Genomic DNA, 17664 nt, shown 5'->3' with positions numbered 1-17664 from the left:
GGGAACGATACAATGCTGCAAACAGCACGAATGATCGTTCATGCAGTGGCCGACCGAGGGTTGCAACGGCACTTCAAGATCTCCACCTGCACCGACAGCACTTACAGGACCGATTCCGGAGGGCAACGGAATCAGCTAGGCAGATCATAGGGATACACCACAGACCTAATTTGTGCAGAGACAATTCGCCATCGGCTGAGATCTTTCAATCTGTCTTGTCGACGTCCGGCTAGAAGCCCAATCCTCACGGATCGTCATCGACGGGCATGTCTGCAGTGGGCTCAAAAACGTCAGAACTGGCGATATCAGCAGTGGAGGACTGTAGTCTTCTCTGACGAAAGTCGATATTGCATTTCTGTGGCAGATGGCTGAGCTAGTGTTTGGAGAATGGCTGTGTGGTAGAGAGAGACTCATGCGGAGGATAGAGCATCATATGGGGCGAGATTGCCCTCAACCAGAAATCTGGCGATAATCAACGCTAACGGTGGTCACACGAGATATTGAATCCAGGACACTCTTTGAATCCAGGACACTCCATCGTCACGTGACACCATGCGACGTCAAACATGTTTCAAGAAACGTTTTATCATTAGGAAAGAACGGTTTCTTAATTAGCACTTTTCAGTCAATGCTATAGCAGCCTGTTAATAAACCGGTTTCTTTTTAGTGTGTGCGACGTTTCTTTTGTGGTTCAGTTTATGTATTCCACGCAAAGTAAGCCTGTTTCTCCTATGTTCATTGCATTGTCTGTGTGTATCTTAATGGTGAGTTACTAGTGGTTTGGGAACGATGGCTCCGATTATAGCAAGTGGTATTTATATACCCTACTGACTCTTTAAATTTAGCTTATATTTTGCCTGTAAAGTTGTAAACTTGCTAGCCACCTTATTATTTTCATTAATAACAGTAATAATACTTCTTTATTTAAATTTATACTGGTTCACAATAGTTTTCGTTTTAAATGACGCAGTGGCGTTTAAAGTAAAGAACGCGTACGAGGTAATGTGATGAATATTTCAGAAATCGATGTTAAAAATGTCATTTTCAACTGACGATCCCAGAGCATGTTTGTCATACAGAGGGTAAAATCAATTGATATTGAAATATACATTCCTTACTTATATATTTCACGCAAGGTAAGCCTGTTTCTCCTATGTTCATTGCATTGCCCGTATGTATCCTAATAGTGAGTTACTGGTGGTTTGGGAACGATGGCTCCGATTATAGCAGGCAGAAACATTAGCGCGCCGGGTGAAATGCTTAGCAGTATTTCGTCTGCCGTAGCGTTCTGAGTTCAAATTCCGCCGAGGTCGACTTTGCCTTTCATCCTTTCGGGGTCGATAAATTAAGTACCAGTTACCCACTGGGGTCGATGTAATCGACTTCATCCCTTTGTCTGTCCTTGTTTGTCCCCTCTATGTTTAGCCCCTTGTGGGCAACAAAGAAATAAGTATTTATATACCCTTAAATTTAGCTTATATATATATATGTATATATATGTATATATATATATATATATATATATATATATATATATATATATATATATATATGGGGAGAGAGAAAAGGAGAGGAAGAGACATAATAAATAGATAACTAAATAACGCAGTACCGTGACATGCAGCGCAGCGCCAACGACCAGACCAACTAAAGCAGCCATGGAAAAAAAGAACGTGAAGAAGTTGGTCATGGCAGAGGTGGCGACCGAGATGTATAGTATCCATATTTCAGTCTTTTTCGACCATTATGTTCACATTAAGTCTCTGTATACCATTCGGTACTCTTCGGTACTCTCTTTTCTATCTCTTACCACCCTTCCATCAACGTGCTGCCATACTATAATCCTATTTCTCTCATCACATCACCTGTGAAGCGAGGTACATCGCATTAGATCTCTTCATATTCACCTTTTCTTTCCCGTTACTTCCTCTCCCATCTCTTATTACTGACACTCACTTAGCAGCACACTCTCACACATTACTCTGTTTTCTATAACTCAACATTGGTATAAATCATTTTCTATTACTCTGTTCCTACACATCACTAGCTCTCCTCACCATGTATGACCACATACATCTTTAGGTTCAAATCAGTCAAAAAAAGGCTGGTCGACGGTCCAGCTCGGATCTGGTGCTCTTCGGCTTACACTTTTTCGGTTTAATTCTTCGGAGACAGTCATCGGAATCAACGAATTGATGATACCAACGAGCTGAAAGTGGCTGTGAAGAATTGGGTAACATAGAGCAGCCGCTCAAACTATTTCTATTCAATATTTTTAGAAGCAATCATGTAACTCTATCATTCCCCCATTCTTTCATCTCATTCCCCCATTCTTTCATCTATTGCACTCTTTATCGTCCTCTCACTTTCTCTTTCATTAATACTCTCTTCTGTCACCTTTGTGCTCCCGTCACTCTGATTCCTTTACTGACTTCAAAAAGTTCCAGCAGATCATAACAGACTTCCACCTTCTCTCATTCAAATCAGAAACCAACTGCTGAGGTACCTACTTTGTGTTGACTTTTCGATATCGAAAATCTTCCACCATCTTCTGCAATACACTGTGACCAAAGTCCAGTTGTGCGGCAAGGACTGCGACTCGTCTGTCTGCGCGAAACTATTCGTCCACTCGTAGACAATTCGTATCAGTGGTCACAGATGATGCTCTTCCATTGTTTGGTTTGTCCACACTGCTGGTTTCCCCTTCTTTAAACTTCATTCATCTGTTCTCATAGCTCTTGTCAATGATGTTGTCTCAATATACAATCTAGAACTTTCTCTTGATGTTGAACAGCCTGTAACCCCTCCTTCGTCAAGAACTCGATGGCAGCACGGTCCTTCTGCTTGAAATCGATTATTTTCCTACAACGCAGAAGAGTTTTTCTATCAACTATGAGCCATCCGAACGATTTGTTTCAGTTAATAAAAAAAAGTTATGCCTATATTTGCATTGCTTTTGGTTCGACCCTCGTATATCAAATATAGAAGAAAACGGGAAAAGGTCATTGTCTGCGGGATTCGTATTCTGCGTCTGTTGTAAACCTGTAACGGAGTGGTAGATGAAGATGACTCCAGAAAAGAAGGACAGTGGCGAAGTTGTTAAAACCAAATTTCATTCTCCGTTAATTTTTCGGAATGCCAAACCACGACGGGTAGGTGTGTCTGCTAGATATCGATGTGAGAGAGAAATTCATAAAGTTGATAGGGTAAAACTTATATATACCCTCTCGTTCTCAGCAGTAGTTAATAGAGAGAAGATGCTAGTAAGCCAGTGAAAGAGAGGTAGAGAGTGACTGACTGTATTCGTTGCTGCCAAGCTGTAGTTGCCGATGTCGCTGCGTTCGGTTGCGGCGGTGAGGAACACTTTGCAGTGTGGCGGTCGAGGCTCTCTCTAGTTTTCTGCTTGTGGAGCACTGGTATATATGATGGCCCATTCCAGTTAGAAGAGTGGATATTCCATTATGAGAGTAGCCTATACACATTTAGGTTTACTTGCTTGGCTGTTGTGCATATACTCACATGTCCGAGATAGGAAGCTGCACACTAGGGAGTAAGAGAGCTCTTGGTTCACGCAGTGCTGACCCTGGTATGTTGGTGAAAGGTAGTGTTTCTTTTTGACTCCGGGTGTGTTGTGCTTAAGAACATGTTTATCTTCTTGAATGTTATAAAATGTAGAATTAGATTAATATCCTGCTTCCAGCTACAGTGTTGCTGCCAGGATTTGAAAAATAGGGCAGATTCCACACTCCCTTTATTTTGTGATTTAGCGGGGATTTTTGAAAAACAAGGGGGTATTTGCGGCGGTGTTCAGTGAACAAATTAAACACACTACCCGGTAGTGGCTAAAACGCGAACTGATCAAGTTTATGTATAGATTTTCTTTTTAAACGTTTGTTTCCTTTTACACAATATTAAAACAACGGACAAAATTTTTCTGAAGCAACACCCCTACTAATTTTATCCACGAGCCACCACTGCAAACAACAAATGTAGGTTGTGCAAAACTGAAATTGAAGACACTAATTACATTATTGCATGTCCGTCTCTAAGTGGGTGCACTGGACGTCACTGGCTCCTCACTATTCAATGATCCACCCCCAGATTTACTCCACTTTAGTGACTTCACTTTAGCATTATTGCAAATTAGTGCCCACCCAGAATATTCTGAAGCACTTCCAGGCACTAAAGTCTGGCGACGGGCTTGCATTATTGCCAACCACAAAAGAATACCTTCTAGATATTATCTTCCCATGAAGCATGATACAGTGGCTAAAACAGTCTATAACAGGATAAGAAAAAAGAAAACACCAACAAACGAAGTTGTCTATATTGAGAGCAATGGGTCAAAAGAATATTGTTGTGTAGATCGCAAGGAAAAGTATGCTCTGTTGTTGAAATCAGCGGCCTTCTTGACACCAATGTGGTCAGATGAATACAGGAGAAAGTAAACGTCTATGGACCATTGATAAGGAGTTTGCAAATCCAGTATCCAAGATACACTTTCAGTTTCATGCCCATTTTTATTGGGACAATAGGATACGTACCAACCCGCCCGAAGCAGAGTATAGTTGAAATTAGGTTCTTGGGGATAGAATGCAACTCCTTAATTCATACGCTATATATGACCACAATATCTAGGGACATTAAAAATCTGCAAGACATTCTTCAGATTTAACGGGTGTTGAACAAGACAAAGCAGCTTGTCTTGTTCTTTCACCATGTTCACAACTAGTTACTAAGCAAGTGGCTGGTCAAAATTAGCCATAAATTGATAAAAGAAAAAGAAAATATACATATTGTTATACTTGGGGATGGTCGTATTTTACCAACTAAACACACGCACTGAATCTTGCAAAACAAATACAGAAACGTAAAAACATACATATGTAAGAACGACCGTGCGAACCCAAAAGGAGAAATGGTGACGAATGGAAAAACAGGACTCCTTTTATTTAAACGCGTCACACGGTCGAACACAAAAATTATATCAAAGATGATATACATATATGTTATACTACGATAACATAGTGAATTCGTAAATGACCAGTAATGAAAGACGATAAACACAACCGTATGAAATGAATAACAGAAATATTTATTGTGACATTAAAATGTATGTCTGTGTGTGAGTGTGAATGCGACATATTAAAACATAATAAAAGACAGGCCGTCGTATAAAGAAAAGAGTGTGTGTAAGTGATACATGTATGTGTATGCGTGAGATACAGCAGATAGAAGGAGTCAATAACACGTGTGAGCATTTGCCGGTTTGTTGAGTACACAATAGGAAGAGTCTGTATGTAAGAAGTTGAGGCGTGTGTGTGGCAGGACGATCACTCGTTGTGATGTTAGGGCTTCCATGCCGGGCTTGGTTCTTGTTATACAGATGTTCGTCGCAGGCTAGGTTCTTGTCTGTTATTTATCGTGGTGAAGATGAATCACCAAACAGAATCGAAGAGAGATGTGCCGCGGTAGTTTGGTTAGCTGTAGTACGTAGAAATCATGTTAATGATATTGGCGACGTCGGTGGCGAATCTTGTAGTTCGTAGTTGAAGTGGTGTTGACGCTGGTGGCGATGCTGGTGGTAGTAGTCGTAGAGTCGTGTTGCTGCTGTGCTTGTTGTAGTTGAACGAAGCTGTGCCTGTTGTCGCTGGCTGCTGCTGCTGCTGTGTGGTACACAGAACAGGTCCCTAAGAGATCTGAACCGAGACGAATTTTGCCGCTGAATTTAGGCTATTTATAGTTGATGGTAGGCTCCCAAAGGCACCAGAAAAATACTCTATCACGTGACCTTATTAGGGGCCACGGTTGGTCAGTTTGCGTTCTGGCGGGAACGGTACGAAGCAGTTGCCGCTTCAAATAATAATCAGTCATGTGATGACAGGGAAAGATGTTTTCTACTACGCCCGCGCTTGTTTATATATAATAGTGAGAAGATGGTTTGTTTGTATATAATGGCGATAGTAGTTTTGTATATAATGGCGATAGGTAGTTTCACTACACATACATACATACATACGATGTGGTATCAAAAAGTTCCTGGACTTGTTATGTTTAATAAAAAAATAACTTATTTACCTAAGTTTTAACATCATCTTTTTCGAAATAGTCACCTTGCGCAGCAGTACACCGGTCCCAGCATTCCTGCCACTTTTGGAATCCGGCCTGGAAGTCGTTTTCCGAAAGCGAGTCGAGGACCTTCTGCGATACGCTCTGGATCTCGACAACCAGTGTTAAAACGGTGACCTTTGAGTTGCATTTTTGGGGAAGAGATGGTAGTCCACAAGTACTAAATCTGGCGAATAGGGCGGGTGCGGAAGCGAACCCATGTTGTTTTTGGCGAGAAACTCGCAAGTGAGGAGAGCTCGGTGACAGGGATGCATTGTCGTCGTGAAAAATCCAATGCTTCGCGCTCCCCAGGTCCAGTCGCTTTCGCCGAATGCCCTCTCTCAAACGCTTCACAACGTCACAGTAGAGCTCTCGATTGATGGTCTGACCCTAGGGGACGAATTCTCAATGCACAATACCGCGGATGTCGAAAAAAAAAACGATGAGCATGCTCTTGATTGAGCTGCGCCTCTGTCGTGTCTTCCATAGTGACGACTGCTGCTTCGTCTCAATGTCGAACCCGTAGACCCAACTCTCATCACTGGTGATGATCCTCGACATAAAGGATGAGTCATCAGCGGTACGCTGACGGAGATCTTGACAGACTTCGACTCAACGTTTTCTGCTCAGTGGTCAACAGCCGGGGGGAAAACTTGGCAGAGACACACTGCATGTTCAATTCAGACGTTAGGATCGATGCACAGTCCCATACGATAGACCAACAACATCAGCAATGTCAATGATTGTCCTCCGACGATCCTCATGCACAAGCTGATGTATTTTCTCCACATTTTTAGGGTTGACGCTCGTGGCAGGTCTTCCAGATCGCTCATCATTTTCCAGGGACGTTCTTCCGCTTTTGAAGCACTCGTGCCACTCGAAACATTGCGTACGACCCATTGCCTCATCGCCGTAGGCTTCTCGAAGCTTATTCAATGTCTCTGCAGCAGACTTCCCAAGTTTAACACAAAATTTCACGCTGGCTCAGGAAGTTCCAACTTCCTGTCGTCCATGACAAAATCGCAGACCACAGTATACACGTGATAACAAAAACACAAATTTCACAACTTGAGAAGTTAACAGCGATGTTACTCGGCACACTGCCTCATGAAGGTCACAGCTAGGTCTCACTCTGTGCTGCCATCTGTTGGCGCACAACAGAGCTAGTCCAGGAACATACATACATACATACACACACAAATTCGTTTACACCGCTTTCAAACCGGTGCTGCTTACGTCTTATATTCGACATACAGAGATCGATAAAATAATTGTCAATTTGAAAACAGCTATTTGAACAATATTATCGACTGTTTGCGTGCCATGAGACTATACGGTCTCGTGTACCTTCTGCTTGATAAACTCAACTAGCTATAAATAGATATGCATAGTAACAATGTCTAAAAACGAATCACCATTATTATGTTCACTGAAGTAGAAGTGTCTTGACGTTAAAAATTCTTTCTTAATCCAAATAAATTTATATAACAATATTGCATCAAAAAATGTAATATAAGTAAAAATTTACCTATAATATAATAAGTAAATATTTACCTATAATTTAATTTAATATAATATATATGATATATAATATAAGACAATATAATACGTACATATATACAGGTAAATATTTGATCGGGTGGTAAAAAAAGTACCAGTTATGTACTGAGTCGATGGTATCGATACTCTGCTTCCCTCAAAATTGCCGGGCATATGCCTAAAACGTGTGTATGTATACATATTAATGTCGTATAAAGATATATATATATATATATATATATATATATATATATATATGTATAAAATTGTATAACATATTAGTGTGTGTGTGAGCATACACATATATTTATTTATTTGTTATCCAATATTATAATAATACGTTTTTTTCCCCCGTCTCCATTCATGATTATCAGCAGTGGCAACAACTGCTACCTCCCCTTCACTCCTCTTCGCCTACATAATCATTATTGTTTACCCTCCCTCAGCCTACTCCTCTTGTACCTCCTCTTACATTCATTCTCTCATCATAACGTTACCAGCAGTCCGCTGATATATATGTCTATTGCGCTTCTTGCGCTAACTCACAATATTTGTACTTTTATTCGGATCCTCATTACTTTCAAAACAGAATGCAACTATACGGACATACACAATTTAACAATATAAATATAAAAACTTTTCTGTTTTTATAATTTGAACTGATCTTTTATAATTCTTGCTTTTTTCTTCCCGGGTTTATACATTACGCTCCCCGGATACTTTCATGTAAGTAAACTTTTAATTATATAAATAACTGTGTTGGTATGATTATACGATCCGTCACAATGGAGATCTCGTCAATAAATCATCAATCCGAAAGAGAAGCACACTCAAAGTTATAGAACAGTTGAGTATTTTGATTAAAAAAATAGTTGTGACCGGTCTATGGGGGTTACCCTGGGTTGCGCGTCCATAAAGCGCTTAAGCTGTAGAGTTAAGCGCTTTATGGATGATGATTTTCAAATATATGTATACCTTTTATCCATCTATCTACACACACACACATACACATAGTCAGAAAAGCATACGATAATTGAGCGGACGTATTTTTATATTGTCATGCAATATGCGTGCGCGTGTGTTTATCTTATATAATATTGTAGCGTACCATAAACTCCCTAAAATAGAATATAATATATACATGTGGCGAAATGGATAAATAGATTTATGTTGGTAAATTCTTATTTCTCATAGCCTCTGTTCGATTTCCAGTTACATTTGATAAAACCCGTACGAGGGTAGATCGTGGGGTCTACCTACCTATAATTCCGTCACACATCGAAGAATACATATAAGCTACAAGTGTCTCCAAAGCACTCACCTATTACACTGTGATGCAATCAGTAGTAATTCTGCATATCGAACATCTAGAATATTTGTTATTCATACAATTTTGTTTTAATATATGAAACCTGTGTGTATATATATATATATCCGTGGTGCGACAGTAATGTTTTTAATAATAATATTCTTTTAAAAACAGATTTCTCTTCGATATTATTTTTCATTGTCATTTATAATTCTATTCAACTTTTCCAGTAATATAATTCATTTGTATATAGGCACATTGCAATCCTGTATAGTCTCATTTTTATTGATTATGAGACGTATTTGTGTATTTATGTATGTGCATATTAAACCCTCGGCTCCTCATCCCTGATCGGTCAGACCTTATAATCGAACACATTCAGTTGTGGTCATCTCCCCATGTATTCCAGCTAGAACCGAATGGGTGCTTCCTTTTTCATTTTTTTTCTTTTGAAAGAAATTTGGTTGCTACTTCTAGCATACAGTCTCTTTCGGCGGCTGAATTACTTATGTATATGTGTGCAGTTTCATCCAGCGGCTGTCGCCATGCTGGGGCACCGTCATTAGAAATGTATTCATATTGTATATACATAATATATATATACACACATACGTGTGAATACATATGTAGATGTGTGTGTGTGTGTGTGTGTGCATGTGTGTACCTCTTGACATTTCTCTACTGCATATACTTCGTCTAAATATAAACATGCGTGTGTTTTTGCGTATCAGAAAGAAATTGACAGGTAAATTACTAGAGAGAAAGGCAATCAAAGGTGTGTATGTAAATATGTATGTCTGTGCGCGCGCGCGCACACACACACACACACATGTATGTATATATGTATATTTGTATGTTTGAGTATTATTATATATGTATTATGACCGCTAAATCCATAAGTTTGTTTTTTTTATTCTCTCTCTGTTTATTTTCTCTTATTCCTTTCTGTTGAAGAGCGAAGGCTCGAAACGTGAAAGACTTTCTCACATTCCCGAGCGTCAAACTAATACACCTGCTTGTTGTTCATACACCTGTATTCGTCTTTTGTTTTTCTATAAATTTCAACTACACACACACACACATATATATATATATATAGATGTATGTATGTTTATATGTGTGTACACATACACAATACTCATTACGTTTGTGTGTATCCTTTTCGCCTCAACATCTAATTTGTATTAGATAACAACGCGCTCCAAATGTTTAGCTCACCATGCCAATTATTTAACTTATTTCAAAATTTCACTCAACAGCAAACCCCTAATAGTGCTAACGTAAGTTGTTGGGGAAGTCTGTCATCTATAAATTACTTCATTTACGTGTCTGATATGGTGGTGCAATAATCCCCTTATCACTTACCAATCTGTTCAAAGCTACATAATCCGTCACCGGTCTAATCTTAAGCGTTTGAAACCCTTTAGCGACGGAGTCTAGTTTGTTTCAAGCATTTGATCCAGGTCTTGGAACCTATTTGACTCCGACCGCTCTCAGAGTCACTGGAAAAAATAAGTTCTTCGGAAGTGCCATTCCTTTTCTTGCTTAAAGAATAAAAACTAGGGAGGCTGATATCTAGCAAGGTGAGACACACATAAGAAGGAAGGAAACAAAGGACCACTGATGAGGTCACAGAAGTGTGACGAAAGAACTCTGGCCGAAATAAGATTAGGATTAATGTAATATAAAGCTGAAGCAAATTAACACCAAATATACAGTGCGTGTGTTTTTATTGACTAAACTGGCAATATGACCATCCCCAAGTACAACAACATCTGTTTCAACACACGATTTCACATCAAAAATCTTGCAAAACAAATATATATATATATATATATTCACACATATGGGTATACGTGTATATACACATATACAAATGGATATACGTACATTCATGCACACAATCACACGCAAATATATATTTTTATAAATTTATATTATAATCACAATAAGGGCATTGAATAAACGCCAGTCTGCTAGAAATAGACCTCAAATGGTTTATTAAACCACTAAAATTTTTACGCCACTACCACAAGGTCGTATGCGAGGAAAATAGACAGCGAGGATTTATAAAATAATTATTCAATTGTAATTTTAATATAAATTAAACATTATGGTATTTTAGTATGCTTGCCACCGATAAATTCATTAAATAATGACTTTATCCTTATTATATATATATATATATATATATATATATATATATATATATATATATATATATATATATATATATATATATATATATATATATATATATATATATATATATATATATTCATATTCTTTACTTGTTTCAGGCCATGCTGGGGCTCAGGCTTATACATATAAATATATATTTACACACACACACATACACACATTTACATAAACACGTAATGCTCAGATATATACATACACACACTCACATATATATATATATTCACGCGCACACACATACATTGTGTGTGGTGTGTGTGTATTTTGACTCTCAACGCTACTGCTAGCCTATGTGACCTGCTGAAACGTTCCTTTCTCAGTACACCTGTCCAATTAGCGTATGTATGTGCGAGAGTGCGTGTGTGTATAAACATATACACATATTAGTGAGAGAGAGAGAGAACTAGATAGAATCAATGAAAGGACTGAAGTTGCTAATTTTTTAGATTGTGTTAATTCTAATGGGAATTCTAAAACATAAAGATGGATGTTTGCTCACGTACAGGTAAGATATGAAATGCCGCAATGGCTTCGGCAGATTAAAGAAATTGAGTTAAAAGAGGACCACTGATGAGGAAACAATGGACCACTGATGAGGTCACAGAAGTGTGACGAAAGAACTCTGGCCGAAATAAGATTAGGATTAATGTAATATAAAGCTGAAGCAAATTAACACCAAATATACAGTGCGTGTGTTTTTATTGGCTAAACTGGCAATATGACCATCCCCAAGTACAACAACATATATATATATATATATATATATATATATATATATATATATAATATAGCCAAATGGAATCATTTTGTGAGATATGTATTTACATAGATAAAGCTAGAATCGTTGTTTTTTATTCTTAAAATTCTCAGCAATATCAACTGCAATCAACCATCCCGCCACCTCCTTTATTATTATATCATCTCTACTCAATCGACCTATTTTACTCAACACGTGTTGTCACTGCACGTTTTTAGTCGGTAGCCACTTGCGACTTTATACTCTTCCTCCTCCTCCTTTTCTCACGCTTACGTCATATTCGCTCCCCTTCCTCTCTCATTTACTCACTATTCCTTCTCTTTCGATTCCTCTCACAGCCACCCATTCACTCTCTCTTTGATTACTTTTGCTCTTTTTTCCCTCTCTCTCCTATATTCTCTTATTCATTTCCACACCTCTACACTGGAAACCGCTTTGTTTGTAATCACTAGGACGAGGTCTTTTAGTTAACAATAATCTGCTTTGTCAATATGTCATTAAGAGTGTGTACGTATGTGTGACTGTGTGTGTATACGTATATATATATATATATGTGTGTGTGTGCGCGCATACATATACGTGCGTCTGTAGACACATGTGCGTGTGTATACATATGTGTGTATATATACATGTGTGTGTCTATACACATGTTTATCTATACACATGTTTATCTATACACATGTGTGCGTGTGTATACACATATCTGTGTGTACATGTGTGTGTATACATATATATGTGTGCGCACGCACGCGCATATCCATACACACACACACACATATCTTTCATCTTTAACTTGTTCCAGTCATTTGACTGCGGCCATGCTTGAGCACCGCCCTGTATGGTTTAGTCGAACAAATCGGCCCCAGTACTTTTTTTTTTCTAAGCTTGGTACTTGTTCTATCAGTCTCTTATTGCCGAACCACTAATCGCGGGAACATCAACAAACCAGCACCGGTTGTCAAGCGGTAGGTGATGGCCAAACGCAAATAAGCAATCCTTTGAAGATGGTATCACGAGAGTGAAAATGGAAAGCGTTCCGTTTTATCTACTTTGGCAATTTCCTTAAAAAATTTTAATTTCTCTCATTTTTCTCACACACAGACCTATACAATACATACAAAAATATACGTACATGCAGGAGTGGCTGTGTGGTAAGAAGTTTGCTTCCCAATCACATGCGTGGCACTTTTGGGCAAATGTCTTCTATCATAGCCACGGGCCGACCAAAGCCTAGCGAGTGGATTTGGTAGATGAAACCTGAAAGAAGCCCGTCGTGTGTATATAGGGAGAATTCACAAAAAAAAAACAACAGACGAAGACAGGTGGTGTAGAAAATAAATAGATGTATTAGTATAACGCTCGGGAATTGATTGAAAAAGTCTTTAACGTTTCAAGCCTACGCTCTTCTAAAGAAAGGAACACAGAGAAAAAATGTGTGTAGTGGTCAGCGATTTATCATATAGATCGGCAAAAAGAGATCGATAGAATAAGTACTAGGCTTACAAAGAATAAGTCTTGGGGTCGACTTGTTCGACTAAAGGTGGTGCTCCAGCATGGCCGCAGTCAAATGACTGAAACAAGTAAAAGAATAAAAGAATTGCCAAACAAATAGATAAAACAATGATTTTCATTTCACTTTTGTGATACCATCTCTGAAGGAATACCTACAAATACAACGATGTGCAATCAGTTTCCCTCTACCAAATCCACTCATAAGGCTTTGGTTGGCCCTGAAGCTATAGTAGAAATAAAAGTGACATGTGGTGGGACTGAACCTAAAACCATGTGACTGGGAAGCAAACTTCTTACCACACAACCATATACACACACACACACACACACACACACACACACGTACGTGTGTGTGTGTGCTGTAGTCCATCAGTTTATGAGGTAGATTAGTTCTGCTATTCACCAATCAAATTGAAATCTTTACCTTTTGAGTTCAAATTTTGCCAAGGTGGACTTTGCCTTTTATCCCTTTTGGGAGGAGTGATAAAATAAGAGCCAGTAGAGCACTGGGATCAATGTACTCGACTTCCCCCTCCCCTCCAAATCGCTGGCCTTGTTCCAAAATCAGAAAGAATATTAATAAACACACATATATATATACGCACAAAGAATACTTTAAACAATTGTTTTATCTTTTATCTAGAATAATAGAAATGTTATCCTTTACTTCTATAAGGTTACTAACACATCTATGGTGTATGTTTTTAAAGTTATTGAAAAATCCATCGATTATTTTTTTATCTTTCAGTTGTTTCAGAAATTAGACTGAGGCAATGCTGGGGAACTTTTAGTTAAATAAATTGACCCCAGTACTTGTGTCTTTTTTAAGCCCAGGACTTATTCTATTGGTCTCTCTGGCTGAACTGCTAAGTTATGGGGAAGTAAACTCACCAACACTGGTTGTCAAGCAGTGGTGGGGGACAAACACAGACACCTGCATTCTTTCAGGCTTCTTTCAGTTTCCATCTACCAAATCCACTAACAAGGCCCAAAGCTGTATTAGAAGACACTTGCCCAAAGGTGCCATGCAGTGGGACTGAACTTGGAACCATATGGTTGGGAAACAAATTTCTTACCACACATTCTTTTTCTTCAATTATTTTTAAAGTTCTGATAGTTGACTCATTTAAAATTGTTTCGCCATTCCTGTAGAATCTTGTTCCATTCTATCTTTGAAGCTGATTTGGTACATTAATTTTCATTTCAAAGGCATTTGAAAAATTCTATTATGCTGTCTAGATAATAATTGAGAAAATATAATTTTTAAAAAAATGACTCAAATAGCATAAGTATATATGGTAGAAAGCTTTTGCTATGTAGTGGGACTGAACCTGAAACCATGGGTTGGGAAGCAAACTTCTTAACCACATAGCCATGCCTGTGCCTGTATATATAGAAACACACACATGGTTGCACTTATGAATGTATACAAGTGTATGTATTTGTACACACAGCCACATACATATATACATGTATGTATGTATGTATGTATGTATGTATGAACAGATGTGTATTGGTTCCACACAGTGCTGGCATTTAGAAAAGGCATCCAGCCATAGAAACCAACCTAAATTACACACCAATATGATCTGTCCAACTCATGCCAGCATGAAAAAGTGGAACTGCCATCCTTAGTTACATTGACATCATAGTACAGTGGATAGAAGAGAGGGTGACTAATAGAGAAAGAAGTAAATGTGGGGGTATCAAAGGGGTAGGAGATGCAGAAGAGGTAGACTTAACTGGATCTTAATTGTGCTAGAGACTCAAATGTTTCCCAGCTTCCATCATTATCACAAGTTTTCCTCAGGTTGGTCAACTGTATAGTTCATAAAGTAGTGCAGGAAGGAGTCACACCCAATGAGCGACATAACAGCATCATTGTCAACTGCAGCTGAAACAAAAGCAGACATACTAGAAAGAGAAAATTACAGAGGTATCACATTATCAGATAAGGTTATGAATATTATAGAAAGAGTTATATGGTTAGTAAGAGAATTACCCTTGCTGAGATGCAGTTTGGCTTTGTGCCGGGAAGAAGTGCTACTAACGTCATCTTCTGAGTGAGACAACTGCAAGTGAATTATTTAACTGTGAGTAAGCAACTGGCATTCATAGACATAGAGAAGGTCACCTACAGGGTGACATGTTCTGCAATCAAATAGTCATTATGGAGACTGGGAGTAGATGAATGGATCGAGAGCTGTATATGCTATATATATAGAGGTGCATCAGCATGGTGGTAGGTATCCACCAGGGCTCAGTTCTCAGTCCCATCTAGTTCATATAGATATACTGATGAGCTGGTTCTTACAGGTGAATTTATAATAGATTTAGAGAAGAATTTCCAGACCTGAAAGCAAAATCTAAAGCAGAGAAGTCTCAAAATATACTTAGCAAAAACTAAAGAATTAGAAAGTAGGAAAAACCACAGGATTCTGCTACAGTTAAGGAAATGGCCATACTTAATGTGCAGAAAAGATGTCAGTAAGAATTCTATATGGTGTACTCAGTTTGACAGGATCTGATAGGTCCAAGGACTGTATTGGGCTCTATTGCCTGCTTTGGCATGGTTTCTATGGCTAGATGCCCTTCCTAATGCCAATCACTTTACAATGTGTACTGGGTGATTTTTTTTTTTGTGCTGCTAGCACTATAAAGGTTGCCATGCAGCTTGCAGAACCATGAACCCTGAGATGGGGTGGGGGGAGGTTAACCTTATGCTAGGAGATGAAGGGTTATGAGAGAGGATGGGGGAAGAGTAGTTACTTGTGGACGATCTGCATAGCTACTCACATTCAGTAAGTGAGGGGGAGAAAAGAGAAATGATCATTGAGAACTGCAAAGAGATAGATAGCAATATGAGGTGCCCAGGTGGCCCCCTCAAGGCATAAGGTGAGTAGAAGTGGGTGGGTGGGTGGATGGATGGTTTGCCATATTGTATGTTAAATTTTACCCATATTGTATGTTAAATATCTACATACTTGAAGAGATGAACATATTCTATGTGCCTATGAAACTTAAAATCATGTGGTTCTGAGTGAAACATATAACTCCATCCAAATGTGTTGAGGTGCTATCCTTTTCATTCTTTCTCTCTCCCACTATTATCATACCCCCGTCATCATCATCATTTACTGTCCGTTGTCCATGCTGGCATGGGTTGGATGGTTTGACAAGGACTGACAAGCTGTGGGGCTGCACCAGACACCTGTCTATTTGGCATGGTTTCTACAGCTTGATGCCCTTCCTAGCACCAACCACTCTGATTGCTCACATACAATATTGTATGTTAAATTTTAAGGCACAATAAGAAAATTACTCTCCCCAGACACAACAGAATATGCTTCAACACACGAAATCACATAAAAAATCTTGCAAACCAAATTCAAAAACGAAATATATATATATATATTAACAGGATGAGATAAAAAAAATCCAAGGCTGTGAATAGTTTTCTGAACATTTATAAAGGGCATTTATATGTATATGAATAGGTATGTATATTTATGTATATATTGCAAAATATTTTTAAATGAATAAATAGTTTTATATATAGTATATGCATAATATATATATATATATATAAAATGTATTTATAGAATGAATGTGAATGCCTTTTTTTCTAATTTGTATATACCCCTTTATAATTGTATGTAGTACATAGGACTATTTCTTAGTGATTTCCCACAGTTGATATTTGATTGTTCAACTCACTGACAAACCTGAAATATTTATTCCAGGCTCACCAATGAATGCAAAATAACTAATGTCAGCTATACAAAACCTTTTCCCTTTGAATAAGTAACCCAAATTACCTAGCTGCATAGTTGATCATACCAGATTTTGCACACCTTTAATGTTAGTACAGGTGTGTGTGTGTGAAGCAACTTCAAGTTTCCCATAGAAGGGATACAATGCAATCATGGTCATTTACACATACTTATACAACCAAACATTTACATGTGTGTGTGTGTGTCTGTGTAAATATATATACTTATATATGTATATACACACTATATACACATACAGGTATGTATTACCTGTACGTAGTACATATGTTGTATGATTGCAATAAGTAGCAAAATTTCAGAGGACAGAATGAAATAAAATTTACCCAAATATTGTGGAGATTTAAATAGAAAATATTGATTACAATGCTTGTTTAAGGAAGGGAAAATGGATGAGAAGAGAAGAATTATGTAGATGGTTAATATATAGATTGAATAAACAGTGAAGC

General features: G+C 38.1%; 1 protein-coding gene across 4 annotated transcripts in view; it reads left to right on the top strand.

Annotated features, from left to right (window-relative positions):
* The first annotated feature begins 942 nt into the window (after positions 1-942).
* LOC106873285 (protein timeless) overlaps positions 943-17664 on the top strand; it is a 68843-nt gene continuing 52121 nt past the window's right edge. Inside the window, exon 1 of one of the 4 annotated variants that reach the window (XM_089357493.1) lies at positions 943-1136. The gene's annotated coding sequence lies outside the window, so the exon portion shown is untranslated. Of the gene's footprint in view, positions 1137-8006; positions 8374-17664 lie in introns of those variants that run through there. The other 3 variants (XM_089357495.1, XM_052970667.2, XM_014920595.3) reach the window with 3 other exon arrangements.

The sequence above is a fragment of the Octopus bimaculoides genome, chromosome 9 (genome assembly GCF_046866305.1).
Source record: "Octopus bimaculoides isolate indiv1 chromosome 9, ASM4686630v1, whole genome shotgun sequence".
Taxonomy (NCBI): domain Eukaryota; kingdom Metazoa; phylum Mollusca; class Cephalopoda; order Octopoda; family Octopodidae; genus Octopus; species Octopus bimaculoides.
This window is presented reverse-complemented; position numbering and strand designations above follow the sequence as displayed.